Raw genomic sequence first — 26,500 nt, forward strand, 5'->3', positions numbered from 1 at the left:
TGTATCCATGGCGACAGTTCCTGACAGCCCTTTTGTTTTGCTTTGTTTGTGAGCTTCTTTACCACCCACTTAGAGAGGTGCCAAACATCATACTGGTGATTAATAGTTGGGTGGTCTTTGTGCATGGAACTGCTGATGGACACATGACGGTCTGTTGCAATCCTACCAATGGTGACATTTTTGTTTTCCAGCATTTCTATGCACCTGCAAAAGCCTTCTTTTTCCATAGCATTAGACGATGTTACCTCTGAAACCTGAACAACATTAAATGCTACCACATCCCCAGTGTCATCATCCATTAGTGTGTAGGTGCCATATTTTGCACAGTGTCCTGGAGTGTCACAACAGCCATCGCCATCAAGGTTGACAACTGCCTTCCCATTAAGCTTTTCAATTTGGCGTCTACTTGCAGCCTCCCATGCCTCATTAACAACAGGGAACAAATAGCGACTGATAGCAGCAAAGGTGTTACCAGTGAACAGAATGGATGCTGCCATCAACAGGTTACCCAAGGGTTTCTTTTCACCACTGGTTGTGAATCCCAGTAAGTGGTGTGGCCACTGTGGCAGGTTAACTCAATTGACAGTATACTACCAATTGTTTTCCTCTCAATTTGGATGATGACATCTCCACAGTTCGGACACCATTTTAGCAACTTATTGAGACATGAATCAAATACCAGGTATTTTTTTTCACAGCCAGGAGTGCTACATGTACAGTCCCCGTCATTTTCATCTTCAGACAATAAATTGTCGTCAAGTGTAAATTTTTCTTCACCAGGTAACTAATGGGGATCCAGGTCCTCATCATCTCTAGCATCATCATCATCAGCCCGCGGGACATGTTAAATTTCCATCCGATCTCCTTTGTGATTAGATAGTTAAAAAGGTTCTCGTCTTTCTGTAGGGTTGATAGCCACTTTTTCATCGCTTGGAAGGTTTTGGCGTTCTCACTGACTACAGATCTCCTTTAAGCCTCGTCTGAACTCTTCATCTGTCATGTCTTTACAAAGGTTCAAGTGCACCGCCCTTGTACTTGCGCATGTGAACAGTGCAACGTAAGCCTTTCCAGTCCCGCTTCCAGATCTGTACAGGAGTGGCCCAGCAAAGTCTACCCCAGTGACGTTAAACAGTTCGCTGAATTCTGTTCTGAACTTCGGGAAGGCTGAGGTCGGTGGAGCATTTAGGACTGTCATGCAGTATTTCTTGCAATAGTTACAGTCACGTCGAACACTCTTAACCATGGATCTCAGTCTTGGAACCCAATACTTCTCTCGCACTTTGTTCATGCCTGCCGCCTCTCCCCCATGCAAGGTTTGCAGTGTTCGATGATGTGACGTGCTAACGCTAATTCTCTCGGAATGAGGAGTGTAGCCTTGGATTCTTTTGTTGCACCTAAATAATCCATCTTCATCTTTGGCCAGTCTGAGGTCAGTTTTCATGTTACATGTTTCTTGTGTGATCTGAATCCAATTTCAGACTTGATTGGTTCAACCCGTATAGATTTCTTGCAGCCATCTATGAATCAATTCACGTATGCTTTTATGTGCAGTAACTTCCAGTAATGGAACTTGTTTAACAGGCCTTCTGCCCAGTCCTTGACTGCTCCATGCGCTTTGTCCTCAGCCAGTAGCAACATTTCTTTCTTGTGTCTCTCCACTTTAACCTCACCCCTTTCCAAAATGGCTGGTTGCTAAGGTCTTCGGACTCATCGGATAGCCAGCTTGGTCCCTTTACCCAAAACTCTTTGAGCTTGTTTGACTCTGATCCTGGTGTACCAAGGTCACTGGGATTCTCCGTTGTAGGGACGTACCTCCAAGTTCCTGACCTTTTGAACTCGCCAATTATCTTCACTCGAGTACTGTAATGCTGTCTACCCAGTTATGGTAGGCTGTAATGGGAAAGGACACCAATGCTCGGCTTACCTTGTTTTCAAGTTTCGCCAACGTGTGTGCGGAAACCAACTCCAGTCCATTAGTCCAGTCATCAGGAACCGTGGTTTTATTCCAGATTGTGTTGAAGAGAGGTTGTAGAAAATCGGCTGCAATTGCAGGATTTGCAAGGCATACTTCACAAAAAATGAGCTTGGCAGTGATAGCGACTGGAGAGCTCCATCCCAGTACATCATAAATGCTGTTAATGGCTGAGATCATTTTTCTCTTTGTTAGAGGCTTGTCCGCCTTTAAGCACGTTTTGAAGTCAATACTCAATGTATCGTGCGCCTTGTTCCAAAGTGTGCCCAGGGTTTTAGTTTCTCTGTTTCCTCTGTTTCCCACCAGACTCTTGGCATACGTCTCTTCTCCTTCTCTCACTTTGTCAACCGAATTTAATTGTTCCACGTTACTGTGCCATTTGTGTAGAGTGAAACCGCCCTCTGACATTATATTGGAAGCCTCTTCTTTAAATGTAGCCACATCTTTTTCCACATCGCCTCCCCCCTGAATGTCATCAACATAGGTATCTTCTAAAAGCACCTGCGCTGTGGTCTTGAACGTTTCGTTGTAACCCTTAATGTGCTTCTGGAGAGTCGCCCCAAGGATGTATGGACTTGACGTGGCTCCAAATATCACTTGTGTAAAACGGTACTCCACTATGTTTCTGTCTGCTAGGTTGTCGTACCATTGGACCCGCTGTGCATCTCTATCTTGTTCGTGTACCCGAATTTGGAGGAACGCTTTCTGAATGTCTCCAGTAACACACAGTTTCCGTATCCAGTTCAGGAGAGGCTGTAGTGGCGGTCCAGTCTCCAAACAATCATTGAGAGAGGGGGTCTGCGTGTCGGCCCTTGATGAACAATCTTAGACAGTTCTCATCTTGGTCGTTTCTGCTTGCTCTGGAATGACTGCCTGGTAGGGAATGTAGTGCACTACCTCGCCCGTTTGATGAGGGGGTACAGGTTCCATAATTCCAGCGGCCACTTGTTCCTGCATTATCTGATCGTAGTCCTCCAACTTCCCCATTCTCTCCAGCTTTCTGATTTTACTATTCAGTTGAGCCACTGACAAGTTCTTGTTTGTCAGAAGTGGTACATGATCCTCTTTCCACGGCAACCTTGTTTCATAGAAGCCCCCTTGCGTCTTATTTAGCTGCTGGAGAAAATCTTCGTGTATGTTCTTGTTCTTTGTTGACCTTGTACCTTTGAGCCCTAAAACGTCCAGCGAGCACAGCTTCTCAAACTCTTCTTGACCGGTTGTGAGAAGGAATTGCTTTTCTGCTGTGACACTTCCTGTCACCGGTTGACGTCCATAGACAGTCCAACCAAGCATTGTGAATTCAGCGCCCAGATTAGGATCCACCCCCAGGATTAATGGTTCTGTAGTACGAACCTGCTGGTAGTCTGCTGCCCCCAGAATGATATGAACAGGCAAAGTGTCGCTTCCTCACTGAAGGCCAATCTGAATCTGCCGTACTGTTTGAAGATGTGAGATTTACTAAGCTCAGAACGTTGTCGTCAATCTTGCTCTGCGGACTGTTTCGAAATCCTTGATTCCGCCCCTACTAAATTTCAACTTAAACTCAAGGAGGCTATGCATATAAATTGGGAACAGCCTAATTTAAAGCAACAAGTTCATCACGTCAACCTGACACTTACGCTTTAGGCTCTACATTTTTTCTAGCACTCTGTAACTCACTCAAATATGTATTTCTTGTCACTTAATCATATTTAATTATGCAAGTTTCGCCTAGTTGTTATATAAGTCCTAACGGTTTTTCAAATATTTTGTAACTGACGATGATGTTTGTAACATCGAAACATGTCTTCGAAATTAAAAAATGTCATAACTTTCTTAAAGATAACGATTTGCTTTCTGCTGTCTCGACCTTTTGTTACCCTTTTAACATTAGTGAAATATTTGTGGACAATTGCAGCTCTCTATCGGCAGTAAGTTTCAAAAAATCAATTTATAGCACAGTTACAGTTACATTTAATGCACATGTTAGTCTAATTTTAAAAAATTTGCTATTCTGACTAAATGTGTTAAGAACTCTTACTTCTCCTGCGTTCCAAATGATGGCGTAAGTCCTCCTGGCGATGGCGATGCGGCGATTTTTCGCGAGGCGGCGTATTGTCTACATGCAGAAGAACACACATAATACAATTACAGAAACTGTTGAAATGTAACCTGCACATTTTGTAAACACTATAACTAGGCTTTTGTGTAGAACCTTGTCAATATTGAGGGATCAGCGAGAATGAACGATGTAAAAGTATTGTGCATCGCACAGCAAAGAAAACATTAAATAATTACATGAAGTAATAGGACTGCTCACCGTTGTCACTTTCCCTTGGGCCTACGTTAACTCCACGAACGGGAACACATGGGTTGATTGGTCTCCTCTCTTTGTCACTGATCATGCAAGAGACAAAAAAACAAAAAAATTAGTTAGCCATCTGAAGCGTACGAGGGTACATAAAATAGATAACGTGGCACTCGGTTCAGAATAATTTTTTCCTTTTCAGCAACAATTTTTAAATCCATTGGTTGCACATTACTCACATTAATGCCTGACTATCAAGAATTTCGTAAAAAGAATGACAAAGAATTTGTGCTAGTAAACCATTCACGACTGACGAAACTTTGAACACACACACAAAAAGGCTTCCCTACCATCGCCCTCTGCTGAGTTTGATTGGCTCCCGGCACTTTCACTCATTATGGATAATTCGGTTGATTCTATAGATGTGGAATAGAGTTTAAATTAATTAAATATTCAAGGCAACATGTGGAATGAGGCTCAAGGAAAGGCTTACTTTAGAATCTCTACTGTGATTACAGACCAAACTGCACCCCACTCACATCTACTATCGACGTGGATGGCACATAATTTAGCGGTGTCCTCCAAATCTAACATGGCTTAAATAACCATGGAAGTGGTAATGCACCATTTGTCCCCTCTCCGGCTTCTTCTCCCCTCCCTCTCTCCTTTTCTCTGTTGTTTTCTCCTCCTTCTTTTTACTGTCCTCCAACAAGTTTTCGCTGAGGGGCAGTCACTGGCCTTGTGCCCTTGTCCACGGCAATTGAAGCAAGGTACTTGCAAAAAAAGGATGTTCAAACGACCATTCAGAAATACACCCACTAGAAATAACACAGAAAGATAAAGTGGAGATCTTCTGTGCTGACTTTTGCTCAGGTATCGGTGACTGTATCATTCATTAAGTAAGATGTCTGATGTTTGTCAGGCAATGTACGCAAGACAATACGCTCTCATTTGCCGATAATCACATCAAGTACAATTTTCAACGTGTTACCCTTTTAACATTAGTGAAATTTATTTGTGGACAATTGCAGCTCTCTATTGGCAGTGAGTTTCAAAAAATCAATTTATAGCACAGTTACAGTTACATTAATGCACATGTTAGTCTAATTTTAAAAGATTCGCTATTCTGACTAAATGTTTTAAGAACTCTTACTTCTTGTGCATTCCAAATGATGGCGTAAGTCCTCCTGGCGATGGCGATTCGGTGATTGTTTGCAAGGTGGCGTATTGTCTACATATGCAGAAGAACACACATAATTAATACAATTACAGAAACTGTTGAAATGTAACCTGCACCTTTTGTGTAGAACCTTGTCAATATTGAGGAATCAGCGAGAATGAACGATGTAGAAGTGTTGTGCATTGAATAATTACATGAAGTAAAAGGACTGCTCACCCTTGTCACTTTCCCTTGGGCCTACGTTAACTCCATAAACGGGCCGGAGAAAGACCCTTTTTGTTAAACTCTCTTCCCTTGTATTTCCTCTTCCCTCCGTCTAAACGCGACTCTGGTAATTCTGCTTTCCGAGAAGAATTTCCTATCATTTCACACACTTCTTTCAGACAGGCTTTGTTTTTGACATGCTTTTTTAACTCTTCGGGTTTCAAGGTTGTATTTTTAGTGTTTTCAGGGTTTGAATTTCCGAGAAACGTTTCCCAAAGTTCCTTTCAGGAGAATCAGACCCAATGGAAGAGGGGCTTTTGATCAATTCACTTTCTGATTCATGCAAATGCTCATCAGGCATACCAAAATCTGCCACATTATTAGATACAGCTGAACTAGTCAAGAGTATTTGGTTTATCAACGGAGTTGATAATGTAAATTGACTACCGTACAGAGATTCTAAAAGCTGACGTTTCGAGCGTTAGCCCTTCGTCAGAGCGAATGCTCATCAGGCATGGATTCGCTCTGACGAAGGGCTAACGCTCGAAACGTCAGCTTTTAGAATCTCTGTACGGTGGTCAATTTACATTATCAACTCCGTTGATAAACCAAATTTTTGTATACTACTTCCCCACCGACGCAGCACCATAGTTTCTTTAGAAACTACCCCTTCATTCTTTAGTCAAGAGTATACTGTTTAGGATTGGGGTAGGATGTTTGATTTTCTTTGTTGACATTGTGTGGCCGTAAGACCCATGATGAACTCTTAAAGATGTTCCCCGTTATTTTGCCTTTTCCCTCTCACATTTTCTAAAATGAGATTTTGGTTGGCTAATATGACCTCTTGTTGAATTTCAAGACTTTTAATGTCATTTTTGGTGGCAAACAATTGCAAATCACTCTCACCAGTGGAGTGCAGGTTCCAGTCATCCTCGAAGTCATCATATCCTCCACTTTCTAGTGCATGCGGCTCAATTTGTTCGAAGGTCTGATCGCACTGTTCCTCGGTTTGGATTATGACTTCGGGTGGCTTGCTGACAACAACCTTTGAAAACAACGATGACACAATAGCAGGGTTTAAAAAAAAAGTTTCCGCAGTCCATTTTCGCCAAGAGGTTAAAAATAGAATCATTATGCATGTCCAATGTCAACAGATTTAATTGCCCACTCCCAAGTAAATTTGTTTGTGCGGATCCCGTTTATCTGCATTGATCATGACACACTGGGCAATTTTATATGCACCACAAATTTCCAAACTGTGCTAAATTGTTATGCATGATTTGTCACCTAAAATCAGAACAATCGTCTTTTGAACTGGTCAGTCAAACGGCTGACAATCCTTATCACCCTATTTCAGACCAAGAGGGCAATATTCGAATCCAATTTTGGAGCAAAACGGCTTAAAAGCCATACTATTGGGACAACAGATAGTTACTTACATGCTAAATGTATAATGATAAAATGAGGAGTATTAAACATTTCATACTAAGTGTTGATTTAGTTTAAAAAGGTGGTTTCTCTCTGGGATTCTCTTAATTATTCCTTAGGACTTAATGGCAACAAATTATATATAAATTGAATATAAAAAGAAGTAAAGAAGTGTAAGAAGTCACTGGGATAACCTTTAAAAGAGTAATCTAACTCTCCATACTAGACAGATCAAGCTAAACTAATAAATATGATAAGACTGATAAGGTATACAACATAAAAATAATGTATTAAACTAAGTGTAAAAATATAGTGAGAGCACATATCAAAATTCTCTCCCCACTTATGACAGAAAAATTGTTAGCACCAAGTTTAAAAGCTGCAAGACGGGGGCCAGTTGCTGAAGCCTGGAGATTCAGAGGTGTCAATCGCACATCACGCAAGTAAAAATAAAATTGCTTTGATATGTTTCAAGATATAAATCCAAGAAATGGAGATATATTTTGTAGGGAGGTAATGAGAAATCAACCTGTCCACATTTTAGGGCTATGCGGCAAAATATGCCACTCGAAATTACAGAGTTAAGTTTGGAGAGGAAATGTCGGTGTCCTTCTGTGGGTGACAAACATGCCGGTCAGAAAATCTGGAACATCTGGGAAATCAGGAAATAATTTCTTTTCTCTCATGTACTAACAAACATTCGCATAGACAACTCTCGTAACAGTTGGTTGTTCAGACCTTAAATATATACATGCAATGTGAATCAATGTTTTCATGTGCCTGACAACGTTATGAGCGGCCATGTTTATGCCACCTACTGAAACTCTGAAATTCAAACTGTTCTATTTTTTGTTACCGAGCTAAAACATGGAAACACATATATTTTAAGCTGTCTTTTAACTCATGACGATAAAATCCAAAAGACCTTTTGATTTCGTATTTTAGTTTTTTATGATGTCACATGCAAACCAAGAATTCTTGGGTTGCACGTCATGCAAGTGAAAACATAACTCGCTAACCATTCAAGAAATTGAGTCAAGAAATGGAAATGTTATAGAAGAGGAATAAATAAACAATGGGTCCAGGTCTCAGGGCTGTGTGATATTCCTTACTTGAGTTATTCAGCAAAATATATTACTCAAATTTGTACAGTCCAGTATGGAGGCGCCATGTTGGTGTACTGCTAAAGTACACCAACATGGCGGCGGGAAACATGTAGAAACATCTGGAATTTAGTTTGGCTGTCTTTAACACTTTCTGCTGTATAATGAGCTAACAAACATTTGTATAGACACGTCTCCAAGTATATTGGCTGTTTAGGCCACAAGAACACGAGGGCAATTGATGTTTTTATGCAAGTGGCATGTTTTTTGAAAACCGTGAACATGTCGCAGATCGAGACAAAAACTCAAAAGGCTCTTTAGTTTTGTATTTTATCTTTTTGTGACGTCACATGCAAACCAAGAATAGGTGTCCATGGTATTTAATGTTGGTCAGCGCTAACCATGCTTAGAGGAACCTGGGCCTGGGCACGAACCTAACCTAACCTACAAGAATCCACATTCCAACAATTTAATTTCATTTGATAGGGGCTACGTTAAAAGAAGAAATGGGCACAAGGCTTACTGACTTCTCTTTGTCTCCGTTTCTGAGAACCTTTTGGATCTCGAGTTCTTCCTCTGATTTCTCGTTGTCTGATGCGGGAAAGCATTTCTTGTTCTTCGGGTCTTGCAGGAATTCGAGCAACAAGCAGTTTAGCTTGCCCTTGTCATCTGTAATGGAACATTTAGTTCAGAGTATGATCAAGTTTAGGCTAAAAGCAGACTGCTATTATTTGTTTATACAATTACTTGAGAAATTTGAAATACCTACATGTAGGTATTTCAAAATAAGTTGAACTACCACTGCTCTCAGCAAATCGGATTGTAGAAATTCTTTCTTAGTGTTATAAAAACATAAAGAAGATGAGAGCGAAACAATTTTAGAATGGATGGTTACTGTCTCAAGTGCACTTAGGTAACTCTTTGGAAACCGGATAACGTAGGAAACAGAATTCAATGGGAGTAAAAAAGACTAAAGCAATCCATTGAAAGATAGGACCTACCATTGACAGCAATGATCTCTGCTGTTAAGTGGCAGTCTCTCTAAAAGCGGTCCACTTGACTTCGGCACCAAAAATGATTTTCCCTCATTTTTTGTCAGCGAAAAGGATTTGGCACATATATATAAAAAAGCAATTTATTATTTTCCAGTTTCTTAGTTTTGCTTTGCTACGAGCCAAAATTGAATTTTCGTGGAACTGAGGTTGCCGACTGTGATCAGAAAGGTAAAATTCACCGATTTTGTGAAGCGTGCTACGTCCCCTAAAATGCAGCTCACAGAATTTCGTTTTCATACAAATTCTAAGGTACATTCATTACTTAGACTGACGAAATATGGAAACTTTTCGGAAAATTCTAAGCTTACCAGAGAGGCTGGAAGACACCCTACTTTGAGGCCTTTGTTCACCTACTAAAATTTAGCCAAGTTTGAGGAAGAAAATCTCAAAAGTTGGGTCTAAATGAAGGCTAAAAAGCAGATCACAGTAAATTTCTTACCTTAATAAACCGTTCCATAAGTTCAAACCACTGGGTATCTCCTTGGATTGCACGCGACAACAGATTAAAATCTGCCACAATCAGTGTATTTACACAACTATCACTCGTGTCAAAGTTCATTTGCATAACCCTTGCACTCGATGAAAATATGTCTTCTGTCATTCAGGTTCGTTTATTGACCTTCTAAGTAGTGACAAAAGGCTTCCATTAGTAAATGGATAAGCTGGAGATCCAGTTTTGAGGTGCAGGTTGCGTTAAAGTTGATCAATTCTCAAGACTTGCGAGATACTCCAAAAGTAAATAATTAACCGTTCCCGTCGTCCTGACAAGCTCCTTTGGCACATTCTCCCACTGAACGACGGAACGCTAGGAGAAGATGAAAGTAGTAAGTTTTCATTTACCGTTTTTATGACAACTGAATCCTGTATTACTACTAGCCTAATGACTACTAGGAACTTGAGCGCAAGGACAACAACAACGAACACTTGCCGGTTATCTCTGAGAGGTGAGTTCGTCAAGTGCACCTGAGAACACGACAGGCTTGAATGGAACCATGTTTTGCCATGGTCTGTGCTTCTGTTTCATGCTTGATGGCTGCTTGTATTTTACAATCAGCGCTTATGTAGCACTTAAAATGAACGTCGGGATCCGTTGATGCCACGAATGCAACACTAGCCTTATTTGTCACAATGTCACACAAGTTTCAACGTGACCAATATGGAGAATCCCCTTCACTGCGCGCGCCGATCAATATGTTTATTTTTCATGTGAAACTCATTTCATTTCAATATTGAAATAGATAAACCCACCCATTGCTTTAATTTTTGGACTAGTGTAATCCTGTCAGTATGACCGAACGACGACACATTACAGCTTTTCAATTTTTACCTACTTTTCCTCCACAAAATATATAAGGACTTGCTGACGCAGCCGAGGAAGTAGATATGCAAGTGAAATTCACTTTTTTCTTTCCTGTTTTCAGCCGTTCGTTTTTCACAGAAAACTTAATGGTCGACCCATGAAAAAATGAAGAAAATCAAGAGATAGGGCCAAGAAACTCAGCAGATGCGGAGAGAGCGATTTCTGGCTTTGTTGCTTATAGGCCTAGTACCCTACCATTTTTTCTCCGGAAGGATCCAGCATTGTTGGTCATAAAACTAGTTACGGGACTTATGCAACGGGGAGGGAAATATACACTACGATTGGCATGTGTTATTTAACATATTGACGTCAGCGTTCCATGCGTTTTTTCTGTTATTGATCAACTAATTTGACAATATTATGAGGAAATTCATTGTCAATAACAGGACAAACGCATAGGCCATTGGAGAAACGTGAGAGGACTGGGAAAGAGTATGGTTGTTTTCCATTTGTTTGAAAAATGAAAGATCAACTAAATTTGAGAGTCTTTACCAAGAATAGAAGTTTTTGGAGGAGGAAAATGGCAAAATGGTAGCTCCCCAAATATCACCCAAAATAGAGAGTTTGTATGTACTGGGTAGAGAGGCGACAAAATTATAAGGGTTTGTACGGAATTTTGCAACTTTTGCAAGGCTCCCATTTTGACAAATTTCCACTTAAAACTTTTTGGTTAGCTTTTCATTCGTTAACCTTTCGGTTGGAATGTTTAGATTTTCAATCCAATCAATATAGGAAACTCGCCCCAGTGCTCTTACGTTTCTGCAATGGGCTATTAAAAACTGACATCAAATTGCTTTTTAGATAACAAATTGTCAAATTGTCCGCTCTCGCTAATTGACGTGTCGCACAAATTACAGTTTCATGTGTCTATTCGCTTACTGACAATGACAATTAGCCAATGAGCGCGGTAGGATTTCTGCAGTTATCGTTAAAATATATATCTTGCATCGATCCGGACCATCTGGAATAGAAATTCTTAACCTCAGAGTCATTCTTATCCTAACGATGTCTGTAAAAATCATAATAGCCGAGGAAAAACACCTTTTTGATATTTCGCGAGCATTATCATCGCTGAATTAAAAGAAGTGTTAATACACTCTTATATTCACAACAAACACTAGACAGGACTGTTTGCTCGAACAGGAATCAATCAAAAAAAAGCAATTGAATCCTTTTGCCTGTAGTTCAACGCACACCACATCCCGTATTTTTTTTCAACAGAAATTTTAAGCCTTGGTAACAGTTACACCGCTAATTATCGAAGCTGCGCTGATGATGACGAGCCACGGAATCAATTTATAACATGAGCATTATTTCAACATGTCCAAATTTGTTGGAAATTTCAAAATGATGGCACGTGTCCTTGAGCATCGTGACTCATTGAATCCCATAGTTTTTAGCTGATCGCTCAGAAACAAAGGGCCCTACTGCTTAAAGAAGTTGATAATTATACGCTATTTATGACCAAAACGGCTGAAAGCCTTACCCTTTGGGGCTGCACGTACCTATATAGCCCATACGGGGAGTACCCCCAGGCACCCTCCTTCGAGCAAGGTAAGACGGCATGTCCCATCACTAAACTATTTGTTTTGCCAGCCTGAGACATCAAAGGCAAACTAGTTTTATGGCCAACAGTGCTTGGTCCTGCTGGAGAAAAAACGGTAGGGTACTAGTCCTATAATCGCTCTCTCAGCATCTGCTGAGTTTCTTGGCCCTATCTTTTGATTTTCTTCATTTTATTCATAGGTCGACCATTTGGTTTTCAGTGAAAAACGAACGGCTGATAACGGGAAAGAAAAAAATGAATTTCAGTTGCATATCTACTTTCAGCAACTCCTTATAGTTTTTTTTGAGGAAAAGTATAAGTCGAAAAGGTGTAATGATTGTCGTCGTTCGGTGATACTGACAGGATTACACTACTTCAAAAATTAAAGCAATGGGTGGGTTTATCTATTTCAATATTGAAATGAAACGAGTTTTTCTTGACATATCTATTCACCAGCGCCAGCGCACGCAGGGCAGGGGATCCTCCATAGCTGGTAACTGGTCACGTTGAAACTTGTGTGACATTGTGACAAAAAAGGCTAGTGTTGCATTCGTGGCATCAACGGATCCCGACGTTCATTTTAAGTGCTACATAAGCGCTGATTGTAAAATACAAGCAGCCATCAAGCATGAAACAGAAGCACAGACCATGGCAAAACATGGTTCCATTCAAGCCTGTCGTGTTCTCAGGTGCACTTGACGAACTCACCTCTCAGAGATAACCGGCAAGTGTTCGTTGTTGTTGTCCTTGCGCTCAATTTCCTAGTAGTCATTAGGCTAGTAGTAGTAATACAGGATTCAGTTGTCATAAAAACGGTAAATGAAAACTTACTACTTTCATCTTCTCCTAGCGTTCCGTCGATCTGTGGGAGAATGTACCAAATGAGCTTGTCAGGACGACGGGAACGGTTAATTAGTGACAACCATTATTTACTTTTGGAGTATCTCGCAAGTCTTGAGAATTGATCAACTTTAACGCAACCTGCACCTCAAAACTGGATCTCCAGCTTATCCATTTACTAAAGGAAGCTTTTTGTCACTACTTAGAAGGTCAATAAACGAACCTGAACGGCAGAAGACATATTTTCATCGAGTGCAAGGGTTATGCAAATGAACTTTGACACGAGTGATAGTTGTGTAAATACACTGATTATGGCAGATTTTAATCTGTTTTCGCGTGCAATCCAAGGAGATACCCAGTGGTTTGAACTTATGGAACGGTTTATTAAGGTAAGAAATTTACTGTGATCTGCTTTTTAGCCTTCATTTAGACCCAACTTTTGAGATTTTCTTCCTCAAACTTGGCTAAATTTTAGTAGGTGAACAAAGGCCTCAAAGTAGGGTGTCTTCCAGCCTCTCTGGTAAGCTTAGAATTTTCCGAAAAGTTTCCATATTTCGTCAGTCTAAGTAATGAATGTACCTTAGAATTTGTATGAAAACGAAATTCTGTGAGCTGCATTTTAGGGGACGTAGCACGCTTCACAAAATCGGTGAATTTTACCTTTCTGATCACGGTCGGCAACCTCAGTTCCACCAAAATTCAATTTTGGCTCGTAGCAAAGCAAAAATACGATACTGGAAAATAATAAATTGCTTTTTTATATATATATGTGCCAAATCCTTTTCACTGACAAAGAATGAGGGAAAATTCTTTTTGGTCCCGAAGTCGAGTGGACCGCTTTTAGAGAGACTGCCACTTAACAGGTCTTTACCGTAATATACTTCAACAATGCTTCCTTTGGAGGTGTTGTCACCCTGTATTACCTTCTTCACCTTGCCTGACGGTAGCACGCTCACTGTCTTGTCAGATTCAAAGGAAATTTAAGAAGAGATCTCGGAGACATTGTGAAGAGTTAGTTCGCTGAAAACTAAGTGAGTCAAAAGCTGTGGAAAAATTGTGCATAAACAATTCACTGAACGTCATCTCTTTTCTTGCATTCATGCTGATTATTACAGCAGCAGTATTAATACTGCTCTGCCATAGCAATTGTCGCAAATATGAGGAGACAATGAAGTTAGTTTCTCAACGTATGCTCCTGTCCTGCCTCTTGTTGCACCGTTAGTGATTGCACGAAAAGCTGCGGACCGTCTGTTGGAGAATGAAGGAAGAGATGGTCTAGGCCTTGCGACCCGCTGTTCCCATTTTTTGGCACTGGAAATCCAGGACTCTAAGATGTGTGTCTAAGATCTGTTGTCACTTGTCAAACAGGAACTTTCAAATTATGCCGAAGCTTTGAGTCCTTTTGGCATTAAAGAACGGGACACAACACTGGCTGATTTCTGCGGAAGTTGTGATCCAAACCAGGTGAGTGTAACACAAAGTAATAGGATACCATACGCAATGCAATAAGGTGACATTTTTCTGAATATACGTTTCCTCACCTTTTCAAAAACCCACAGAATCCCAGAATATAGATATTTTTACAATCTCTGAAGCAGTTGTCCATTTGCCAGTACAACACCGGAGGTAGACTCCCAACCTCCAAGAAGAAAACAACAAAAATGGCTCGTTCCAAGGTCGTCTGTAATTTATATGTTCATACATGTCAAAAAATAACATGATATAAATGATGGTTGAACATACCTTATCAACGATATCCTTTAGCACAGTCAACAAGACATTTATGGTGGGGTTAGCGTCAGCAGGCAATCTACATAAATCAATGAACGTACACGCCAAATTATGACCATGAGACAAAACATCAGTTACATGCATTTTTAAAAATTCATCGTGTTCTCCTTCAAGGCAGACTTTGTTAATTTCCATTAGATAGAATTTCCCAACCACTTATTTACGCGGCCCATGCAAAGTAATATCAGTCCACTTGATACTTTCAAAGTACTTACCTCTCCCGATTGTATGAATCATAGTGACATTGCGGCCTATGGCCTTTCTTTCGAATAACACCTTCAGCGGTAAAAAAATTTGAAATTGAAGAAAATTAAATTTCAGTTAAAACCCCTAAAATTGGTCTTTACACTTTATATTCATAAAAATGTACAACTTAAGGACCATGTATCCTTATTAGTCCATCGTTAGCAGCAAACCCGTATATTCAAGTTTCTTTTGATAAGGCTTTTAGTCCTGCAGTCATGAAAATTAGGTTGAAGTAATTAGTTTTTTATTTCAATGTTAGTCAATTGTACTTCCCTATACATGTACGTCGAGAATTGTGATTTTAATTAATTAGTGGAGTCAAACATGTCAATTTTTGTACAAACTGCACTACGTCATGGAGTGGTAATTACAACTCTGAGGAACTCCGTCTCAGACATACCAAAGTGATCCCTTGTAAAACAAAAGTTCTCTTTTTTATCTTATCCATCTGTTAGTGCTCCTGCACAAGTCGGTGTTGAACATGATGAAACAAGCCTAGAATGTTAGTTTTGGACGATTCCATTCCGTCGGTGATCTATCTGTCAGGCATCTTTCTCGTAATATTTTTGTTTTTCTCGTCTATCATTAAATATAAAGCAAATGATTAGTTTTTTGAGACACCATAGTTTAATTAGTGCTTAATGGATGGGGCTGAAAAACTCACGTGTAAACTGAGATAAAATTTATCGCTTTGAAAAGTTGATCTTAAGCAGATAGGAAGATTGTTGTTCCGAATTATTATTTTTTGGCAAGCTATGACATTTCAACCAGCCACACTCACCAACAGATGTGGTTGAAGACAATAATTATTGTAAATGGTGTACATTGTACATTTTTCATGTCGGTATACTATATGAAATCAGTGCATTCAACAACAGTAGTATAGGAGTAGGGGGAACGAGATCATTTTTGCAAAAATGATCTCATTCCAACCCTACTCCATACTACTTGACATTTAATGGCTTCCAACTTTCGGTCTCGTATTCTTGGAAATCTATATGTTTTATATTTCTGCGAATCAATGCTGTGGAGAGGAAGAATGGATCCAACGCAAAATTTATTTTGGAACTATATGTTTTTAAAAAACCTAAAATAATATCTCATATAATAGTATAATGAGTTGTAAAGAACTTCATGAAGAGTTAATCAATATGGAAGAAGTAATTTGTCCATTTTGCAATAAAGAAATAGGTAAACATACGAAAAAAACAGATCAATGTTGCGATCAGCCAGAGATAGTGAAAGATAATATCATAGTTTGCAAAAAATGCGGAACAGTGCAAGGTTATACACCTTTAATAGAATTTGTTGATTTTTGTCAGAATAAACACAGATTTCACCGTAAATCAATCTATCAGCGAAAATATCATATAGAAAACATAATGAATAATATAGCTGTAAAAAATGGTTTTCAGATAACCGTGAAAAATAGAGATAAGATATTGAGTATTTTTGATGAAATTGGTAAGGTCGTAAAATCTGTGAATATAGACAGAAAGCGTATGATTAACATAAATTTCATTTTGAAACAAATATTTAAAATGCTTGATCTTCCTTATGAAAAGGTCAAGACATCAAAGTCTAAAAAGACACTTGAAAGTTATAAACGATATTGGCAAGACATCCTAGCATTATCATTCGATAAAATAAATGTGATAGTTAAGGAATGAATTTGTCATTGTATTTTGCGTAGAATTTATCAACACTAGGACAAACATCAGTTACAAAATCATCTACACTTTTTAATTCTGTGTGAAACGATGGTTGAAAATCACCGCTTCTCAACATGTCTTTTATTGAATTCAATAGATGTTGATAACTTTGGTATGCGTATGTGCAATTTTGTATTTTAAGATCCAGTGATTGGAAATCCATGTAAGACTTGATTAACAAAGCACAAGTGCTTATTGCTACTAGGGCTATACCGCCAGTTACAACAGCCGAAACCAAACCACCTGCTCCAGTTAGAACAGAAATACTATTACCTATCAATTTAAATCTTTTGAACCGTTTTACAGCCTGTTTGTAAGCCCAACACTTTCTATGGTATGCCTTATAATAGCTCTTTAGTTCATCAACCTGATCTTCAGTCAGTGAATCTGAAATATGGTTCCAGCTAAATATTCTCTTTTTTTGGTCTGCCATATATATGGTTTAGATTGTTAATCGTCTGCAAAGACAATATAGTATACCACTGACTTGACCACAAAAAGGTGATCTTTTAATCAGTTTAGTTGTGTATTTTTCTGAAATAGCATAAGTGTAACCTCTACCGAGCTTATGGTGGTCATAAAACCTCCCGGAAGCATCATGTAATACACTATGTGAATTTAATATATCAATCCAACCGAAGATCTTTTCAAGTAACCATGTTAGACAGCCACTACCTGGTCCAAGAAGACCAATTTCACCATCATTGAGTTCAAGAATCTCATTCATAGACATGTCTCTTTTAAAATAGAAACAGTGCAGGTATTGATAAACAAGTGCTGATTTTAATATTTTGTCATTAAGGCATGGATGTTTTTCTTTTGCTTCTTGAAAACTATATTCCACAAATCGTAATAAATTGTCGATATACATATACATTGAGTTATATATTTTGAAAATCCACATCACAAATCGAAATGATTTTGAATGAATCTGAACATATTTTTCAATTCATCATCAGACAGAGATTTAACCCAAACGGCAAAAGCATATAAATCCATTTTACAGAAATTTATAGCAACGCCATTATCATGAACCTGACATCCAATGAATATTTCTTGTGCTGAACCTGTAACAGTAGCAGAAATTGTTTCTGTTTTAATCGGAGTCACTGTTGAAACACCTCTAAAAAGTTCCATATGTGTCTGATTAACACGGATCGTCCACACCTCGATATTACCTGTGAGATTCGGCAAAGAAAGAACTTCGAGTCTACCATCCGATATTGAACCAAAATCGATATAGACTGTGCCGTCTCTCCATGGTAAATGCACACCGAATCTGATGGCTCCACGCCCCCATTGAAATTGTGATTGGTCAGCTATCGATTCTGTTTTGACAATCAACATTACTGTACATGTGTTACCAGAACTACCCGCTATTTCAGAAACATCAAATGATTTTTTTTCCAAATAGTCATCACTACCATCGAAACGTATGAAAAAACGTTTTTTCAATGAATCCCTCAGAAGAAGAGGCTTTTTTGAATTGGTTTGTTGTGAAAAATCGATATTATTCACAGGATCAATCCATGAACTAACTCTATCATTTGAATCGGCTGTGACTACTGATAAAGCTGGAATTAATGCAATGCTGATTTTGTCTAACACTGGTATACCAGGTAGACTGTTCGAAATAATGAAAGTCGATCTGTCTAACTTCAAATCGAGTTGTTTTTTTATGACAACATGGTTATCTTCCGTAGCAGCCTTAACGATGAGATTTTTGTCAGTTTCTATATGTCCATCATCGTTTACTGAAAGTTGAGCTTGAGCTTGATAGGTAAAATCATCATCAGAGTGATAGTCTATGGTGTATTCAATTCTGTCACCATTGTCGTCAAGAAGATGTGTACCATCTAAATTTTTTACATACAATGTCATATACTGTTGCATTATATAATTCAATTAATCAGTAATGTTTTGTAATGTATAATGTAAACATAAGATCTTACGCCATCCCCATCGTCATCATCAAAATTTATTCGTATGTTTGTTATGTTTTCAAAATATCGATTGATATTGACAGTAAGTATTTTGCTTGTTGAAAAATCTATGTCATAAAATACACTAGCGTCTCCATAAAAAGTTATATCGTGATTCGACTCTGATGGATAATTTTTTTTAGCATAAATTTTTATTTTATCAATATAAATTTTAGTAAATGTTAGATGTACTGTTCTAGAAATATTAAAATCACAACCCAGTGATGATTCTAAAGTGGTTCCATAGGCGTAAGACGGTAATATCTTATCAAATAACCCTAAAATTTTATTACCATTCAAATTTAACGGCACATGCATTTGTAATTCATTGTTTGCAACCTCATAAGCTTTTTCATAATCATAAACTGTAAAATCAAGGTTGTTTTTTGATTCACCTTTTATACCGTAAATCAGGACATACATTGGTAAAAGAGTTGGGCTTCTATTGTCATAAGTGGATTGAACAGTTACATATAACCGTCTTTGAACATTTGGTGAAGAACCGTCTGGTGATAAGTTCATGATAAAGCGATAATATTTGTGATCTGTGTTGCTTTTGACTGTAGTGGTTCTATCAGTGTTCATGTTTAATTTTTCAAAAGTAACCTGAAATGAATTAAACTCTACATCAAAACCAGTTTTTTGGAAATATATTTCTAAACACACAGTATATTTATCGCTGTAATTGTCACGTATCAGTTTGAATAGATTAAAATCGAATTGTCCTTTGAACAGACTGGAACCATCTGTTGCCTTTTGAACCTTGAATGAAAATGCTTTTTTGTTGTTTTTATGTGGTGAGTCATTATAGTCGATTAAATTGGCATCCTGTAATCCATAATCTTCTGTAAATTCCCCATCACCCATAGCATATTTCAGCACATTTTTTCTGTTTGTGTGCGTAGTTATGTGACTCTTCACTATTTCGTCGTCTACATATTTCTTATTTTTTTCTATTTGTTCGTCTGTATATTTATTGTTTTCGGTACTTATAGTCGATAAAGCGTCATTCACTTGCTTCAAAGTTATGGCATCTTGATTATGTGTGGCGTTTCCGAGATTTATTATTCGTTGATTGTTCATGTCTAGAACAGAAGTCATTACACCGCTTCCATCCAATTTCAATGTTTTTCCAACCTCGGAATCGACATAAGCTTTGTTAGTCACATCTCTAGCACCGGTTGGTTGTCCGCAATTTATTATTTTATTCAAAGACATATCCAAATTGCCTGTCATTTTAGCTGAACCGTCTAATCGACGTGCATCCAAAAATAATCGATCAACGTAACCTTTTCCTGTGGCATCATTTACACCTGTCGGATCAGCAAGATTGATAAGCTTGTTATTGTTCATGTCTAGATTGCCAGTCATTTTCGCTGAACCGTCTAATCGAAGTGCATCCAAAAATAATCGATCAACGTAACCTTTTCCTGTGGCATCATTTACACCTGTCGGATCAGCAAGATTGATGATCTTGTTGTTGTTTATATTCAAATTTCCAGTCATTGCTTGCGTACCATCTCGCAACAGAACCTGATTGACATTCGGTTTGGTTGATAAACCAGTTTGTAATTGGTGTTTTGTAACAGCGTCAGAATTGCCAGTGCCTTCAGCAAGATTGCTGATTTTATTATTTCCAAAGTCAAAATTGCCAGTTACGGAAATACTTCCATCTTTTTTCAAATAATTAGCCAGCTCCGTTTTGTGAGCTTTAAAATTAAAAGAGCTGTCAACGTAAAATTTATTAGAAGCATCTGAATGTAGTATCGGGTCTTTCACTCCTAAGATTCTTTGATTTTTCATGTTGATTGGATTTTGCAATTCTATTTTACCATCGTCAGTATTGAGCACCATGTAAAAACTATGCAAATGCGCACTACTGACAGCGTCACTCTGGCCATGTCTAGCAGGTGCAATATTTTCTACACGCCTGTTATCCATATTAAGGGCGTCAGTCATTGCATTGCTTCCGTCCAATTTTAATGTCTTATCAACCTCCGAATCAACATAACTCTTAGTGGTTGCATCGTCATTCGCTTGCGGTGAAGCTACATTCCTCAGTTTTTTATTTTGAATATGGTAATCACCGTCATCTGTTAGTTTAAAACCAACACCAGGCAATCCTTTTACTATTTCAATAACTTTTTCATGTGAAAATGTGTCTTCAGGTAATTTACCATTTGAGTAACTCATATACAATTGATTTATATTGTTTCATCAAAATTCTTCTTTACTTGTTTCTCAGGTTTGTCAATATATATGAAACTGAAAGGGTCTCTAGTTGCTTTCTCGTATAATTGTTTTGAGACATTGTTTTCACGACATATGAGACTTTTTTCATTAGTACTCGGAAAATCATAAATGGCAAAATGTGAGCAGTTTAATCTAATATCTTTTGGTGTCTTATAGTAGCTTTGACTCAAATATATGGCACAGCAGTTTTTATGTCTCCCCTGTATAAAATAGTCAACTAATGGTTTTTGGTTTTTATCACATACGAAATCGTCGAATATCACAATTTTTTGATTGGCACCATTGAGATTTTTTACAGGAATTATTTTATCATTGCTTGCTTCAATGATATCATAACCAGCTTCTTCACTCCATGGTTCGAACTCTTTCAGGAGATTCCGATACTTTGACTGCTCTAAGTTTTTTGCATAAAGGTATATTTTATCAAAATACAACAGATTGTAAATCATATGCATCAGTGTGTTTGTTTTTCCCGAACCAGGAGGTCCGCAAATGAGCATGCGGAAGCATTCTTTAGGCATAGATTTATGCTTTCGTTTGAAGTTTGTGACAACATCATCATCAGTATCATAATTCAGTATTTTCATTTTTATATCATATGGGTATATTATTCCAATAACATGGTGTTTAACATGGTGTTCAACACGGTGTAAAACGTTATTTTTTATATATGAATTTCCATTTTATGTAACGTAACAATATAACAATAAATGAGTTTACTTAAGTGGAAAGAACTCGCAAAGAGTAAATCTGAATTAGGGGATAAGATTAATTATGTCCATAATGCTATTACAAAACATAATATCGATCAGAAGACCAGTCAACAGGGATTTTCAAAAGTATTTGAACCAATTACAAGTAAATTAGATGATGTTATCGATAGTAATCAGGTTTTAAGGTTGCCAAGGAAAAAAACGACCACTGAAGAAAGGAGAAGTTCCTGATTACGGCATTGATATAGAGGATGAAGTTCCAGATATGAATCTTGGTGATCTATTTGAACAACCTGTTTTGCCACAGCAAGAAAAACAACTGGTGCCAAAACCACCAACATATGAAGAATCTTTACAAGATCTTCTGGAAGGAAAAAAAGAGATGTATGTTGATCCTAAGTACTTTCCTGAAGAACCAGAATTACCACCAGAATACGATGACGACGAAGATATCGATTATGCATTAGATGATGAAGACATGGACAATGAGATATTGAATGATCTTGGTCTTCAAAATTATGATTCTGTTGAAATGACACTGAATCAACAAGAAATGACTGAACAAAAAAACAGGAAATATCTCAAAAAGATTGTCAATGATGCTAAATTCAAAAGAAATCAATTCAAAGGTTATAAGACTGCTGTAAGTAAACAATTCAACAGTGGTTTAATTTCTGAAGCTGTAAAACAAAAGGAATACAAAAGAATAGACAACGCAAGAGTTGCTTTAAACGCATACATAGATCATTATGAAAATAAAATGGAAACAATGAAAGGTTCTGGTAGGAAAAAACAAAAAGGTGGTAAGGTCATATTTTTCAACAAACCGAAAGAACTCATAAAAAAATTGGATTTGATCATTGGTGAGATATTGGCTGGTAATACAAGCATTGACATGCGAAATATGGGTGTTTCTATATTGGACACATTATTGAAAATGTCGACAATCAATAGATCACAATATGGTAAATTATACAAACAATATTTCAAAATTTAATGTAACCTAATCACATAATGGAACGAGAGATAGTTTTATCATCTTACAGTGTGAAAAATAAAGGGGATAATACACCAGAAGATTTTACAACAAATTTCACCAGACCTGTAACTCTAGACAATAATAAGCAATACGTTATCGGTCTTAACAGAGTCATTAACATGTCATTCACTTGGTTCAATGTCAATGCTGGGTACAAAAATCAGTTAATCAAATACAGCTCCGATAATGGTTCAACTTTTAAGGACATTACCTTTCCAGCTGGGGTATGGAATTATACGGACTTTGACAGACATATTAAAAATGTGACGAAAACTGGTGATACGTATCCGATGACTCTTGAATTCAACGAAACAACATTCAGAGTCACGGTTACATTAGCTGCAAATTACCAACTTGATTTAAGAGCAAGTAATTTTAATGACCTGATCGGTTTTGATAAAAAGATATTAGCAAGTGGAACGCATATTGGACCAAGAGTGCCAAATCTCAGTCAAGACACAGACGTACTCAATATTCATTGCGATTTGGTAAACGAAAGTTTAGTTGACGGCGAAGAAACAGACATTATTTATTCATTCTCAACTAGTGTACTAAAACCAAGTTACTCCTTCACCCTCGAACCACAAAGAGTTACATTTAATCCTGTGAACAAAACTACAATTTCATCAATCAGAATCATGATAACAGATGGAAAAAGAAGATTAGTGGATCTAAATGGAGCGGATACGTCTTTTTCGCTGATTTTAAAAAGTATATAATGTAACAGTATAATGAAACCGTATGAATTTAAGAGGTTTTACCATCCAAAACTTGGTAAATTTGTATTTCAACACAAAGGGTCTGGACTTATCGTTGACAATATTTTTAAACCGTTGAAGAGTGTGGCATCATCTGTTTTCAAGAAATTCGCCAAGCCAATAGCGAAGAAGGCATTAGAATCAGGGATTTCCCATGCAGGTGATAAAATTGGCAAGACGGTGGCAGAAAAGTCAGGAGACCTAATAATGAAAAAATTGGCAAATTTGAGAAAAGGAGCTACGACACAAAGGGCAATAGCCCCATCTTCACCCATTAAACAGCAAGATGAAAGTACTGATATGATACTAAATAGATTGATATCAGGATCTGGAAGAAGGCGTAGATTTTTCAAATAAATAACATGACAGCAAAATTATATAATACAATAGTATAAATGGCTTTTAGAACAAGTGAATTATTGCAAAGAAATGAGTTAGTGCGATTTCAACTTGATGATGTAATCCGAGCCCCAGGTAACGGTCAACATCAAGAAAAGAACGGTTATAGATTCACCATCAACGACCGGAGTTCTTTCTATGATTGGTACAATGCTTATTTCGAGGTTCAATTCCAGTTACAAAAAACAGCAGATGGAGCTGGTTACGCAGCAGCCGATAGAATAACGGTGATAAACGGATCTCATTCATTGATTGCACATATGATGATTAAAAGTGCGGGGAAAATTGTTTATGACACTGACAATCTACATAAGGTCACTTTTGTGAAGAATCTGTTGGAATATTCTGATGATTACAGCAGATCAGTCGGTAAAAACAGTTTTTGGTATTTAGACACCAATGATATGACAGCCAATACCAATTTAGGATATGAATCTAGAAGAGTGCTTACACAAGCTGCCAACAATGATGGAACGGGAGGAGCAAAAGATGTGAATTTGATCATACCTCTCAATCGTTACAGTTTTTTTGAAGAGTTGCAGGATAAAATGTTGGTTCCTATGCAGTTGCAATTCAATTTGAATCTCCAGAACGACAATGAACTCATCAATATGGCAGCAGGAGTAGATGCCGGCAGAGTAGTTTTGAACAGATTTCTTTTATGGGTTCCAAAATTAACACCAAAAGACAGTATGTACGACAAATTTGTAAGCTCTTTCATGAAAGAACACAAATGGACATATCAGCGTGAACTATATGCAGTGTCAGCACCTGCTAGAGTCAGTGGTTTTTTTCAGATTTCTTCCAGTATTGACAATGTCAAAGCAATTTTTGTTTATCTACAACGGGCTAAAACCGGAGTTGAAACTCAAAATCCATATCTACTTGATACCTTTAAACTAAATGCAGCAAACGCAAACAGTTATTTAACAACATGCAGACTCGAATATGGCAATGGTGTTTTCTACCCAGAAACAGAATATGACAGTGAAAGCAAAGTGAGAATATTCAATGATCTGATGTCTTATGCAATGCGAAAAAATGATTACAACACCAGAACCCAGTTGAATCTTGCCAATTATAACAGCCTGTATTCACTGATCTATTTTGATCTGTCATATCAGGCAAAGAAAGTAACAAGAGACCCTAAACAGTTGATTTTCAGGTACAAACTCAATGCTAATAGTGCAGCAGATTTCAATGTCCATGCAGTTGTATTGTACGAAGAGTCGGTTGTTATTGACAAGGTGGGTAATGAATTGGTGATAGTTTAAGCCCACAACTGAAATAGTAATATGAAATCAAGTAAATGACACATATTTATTTGTAACTGGAATTATATAACATATATTATATGACTAAACTTCATGAAATCAACGTAAGACTTTCAGATAATCAAAAAAAGAATCTGAGTAATGCTTACCATAAAAGGGAAACAATTGTTCTAAGACTGACAAATGATTCTCTTAATGGAAACGACACTCTTTATGTTCCAGCAATGGTGAAAAAACGATTGCAAAAAAATCGACAATTGAACAAAGGCATGGACATTAAGCTTGCTAAGACCAATATCAGAAAACAAGTAGGCGGAAGTCTTTTGAGCACTGTATTGTCACTTGGTATGAGAGCTCTTCCAGCAATTGGTAAAACCCTTGGGTTGAGTGCTCTTGGTGGCTTAGCAGAAGCCGGAGCTAAAAAATTGTTAGGATCTGGTCAAAAAGGTGGCGCTATGCCATTACCCATGATGATACCTTTCGAGGCAATCAATAAACTAATGCCATATCTGAACATGTTCACTACAAAACAGCAAAGAGACATCATCAATGCAGCTCAAACAGGTTCTGGTGTGCATATAACACCTACTAAAACACAATCAGGTGGATTTTTAGGCACTCTGTTAGCTAGCATTGGAATTCCTTTGGCTTTGGATCTTGTAAAAAAGATGACTGGAAGAGGAGCACCGAGGGTAGGTAGACCACCTTCGTCGAAAAAGGATGGTACAGGAGCACCTAGAATGGGAATGCCCCCTCCATTTTACAGTTATCCGCCATATGTGACTGGTTATGGTAAAAAAAAAACATCCTCAACCAAAAAAAAGGCGGGAAAAGGCCTTCTCCTAGGCAAAAACAGTCCATTCAATGGCATACCCATTTTGGGGGCAATATTGTGAAACCAAAATTTCACAAAAAAATACCTATGTCCAACCACGATCTGATAAAATGGTGTAAATATTTGAATATACCGATCAATGACGTACTGTCAAGGAATGAAAATGTTCCACATAACCACAAACAGGCGTTATTCATCTACAATCTAGAACCAGCTTATATGAGCGGAAGTCATTGGGTTGCAACATATGTCAAGGATAACGTAATAAATTATTTCGATAGTTTTGGTATGCCCCCATTTCAAGAGATCGTCGATCATGCCAAAAAGAAAAATCTGACTTTGTTACATCAAAACAATCAGATACAAAACATACAAACAACAACTTGTGGGTATTTCTGTTTATACTTTTTAAATGAAATGAATAAGGGTAATTCGTATTATAATTTATTACAAGTGTTCGACATAAATGATACAATGAAAAATGAGAGATTTATCGAATATTATTTCAGAAATATCTAAGTTA

At 37.7% G+C, this 26,500-nt stretch overlaps 2 pseudogenes; one reads left to right on the top strand and one right to left on the bottom strand.

Annotated features, from left to right (window-relative positions):
• Positions 1 to 26,500, top strand: part of LOC137995580 (uncharacterized) — a 278,479-nt pseudogene that overhangs the window by 7,327 nt on the left and 244,652 nt on the right.
• On the bottom strand, positions 197 to 3,265 carry LOC137994183 (uncharacterized; annotated as a pseudogene).

This window comes from Montipora foliosa, chromosome 3 (assembly GCF_036669935.1).
Source record: "Montipora foliosa isolate CH-2021 chromosome 3, ASM3666993v2, whole genome shotgun sequence".
Classification (NCBI taxonomy): domain Eukaryota; kingdom Metazoa; phylum Cnidaria; class Anthozoa; order Scleractinia; family Acroporidae; genus Montipora; species Montipora foliosa.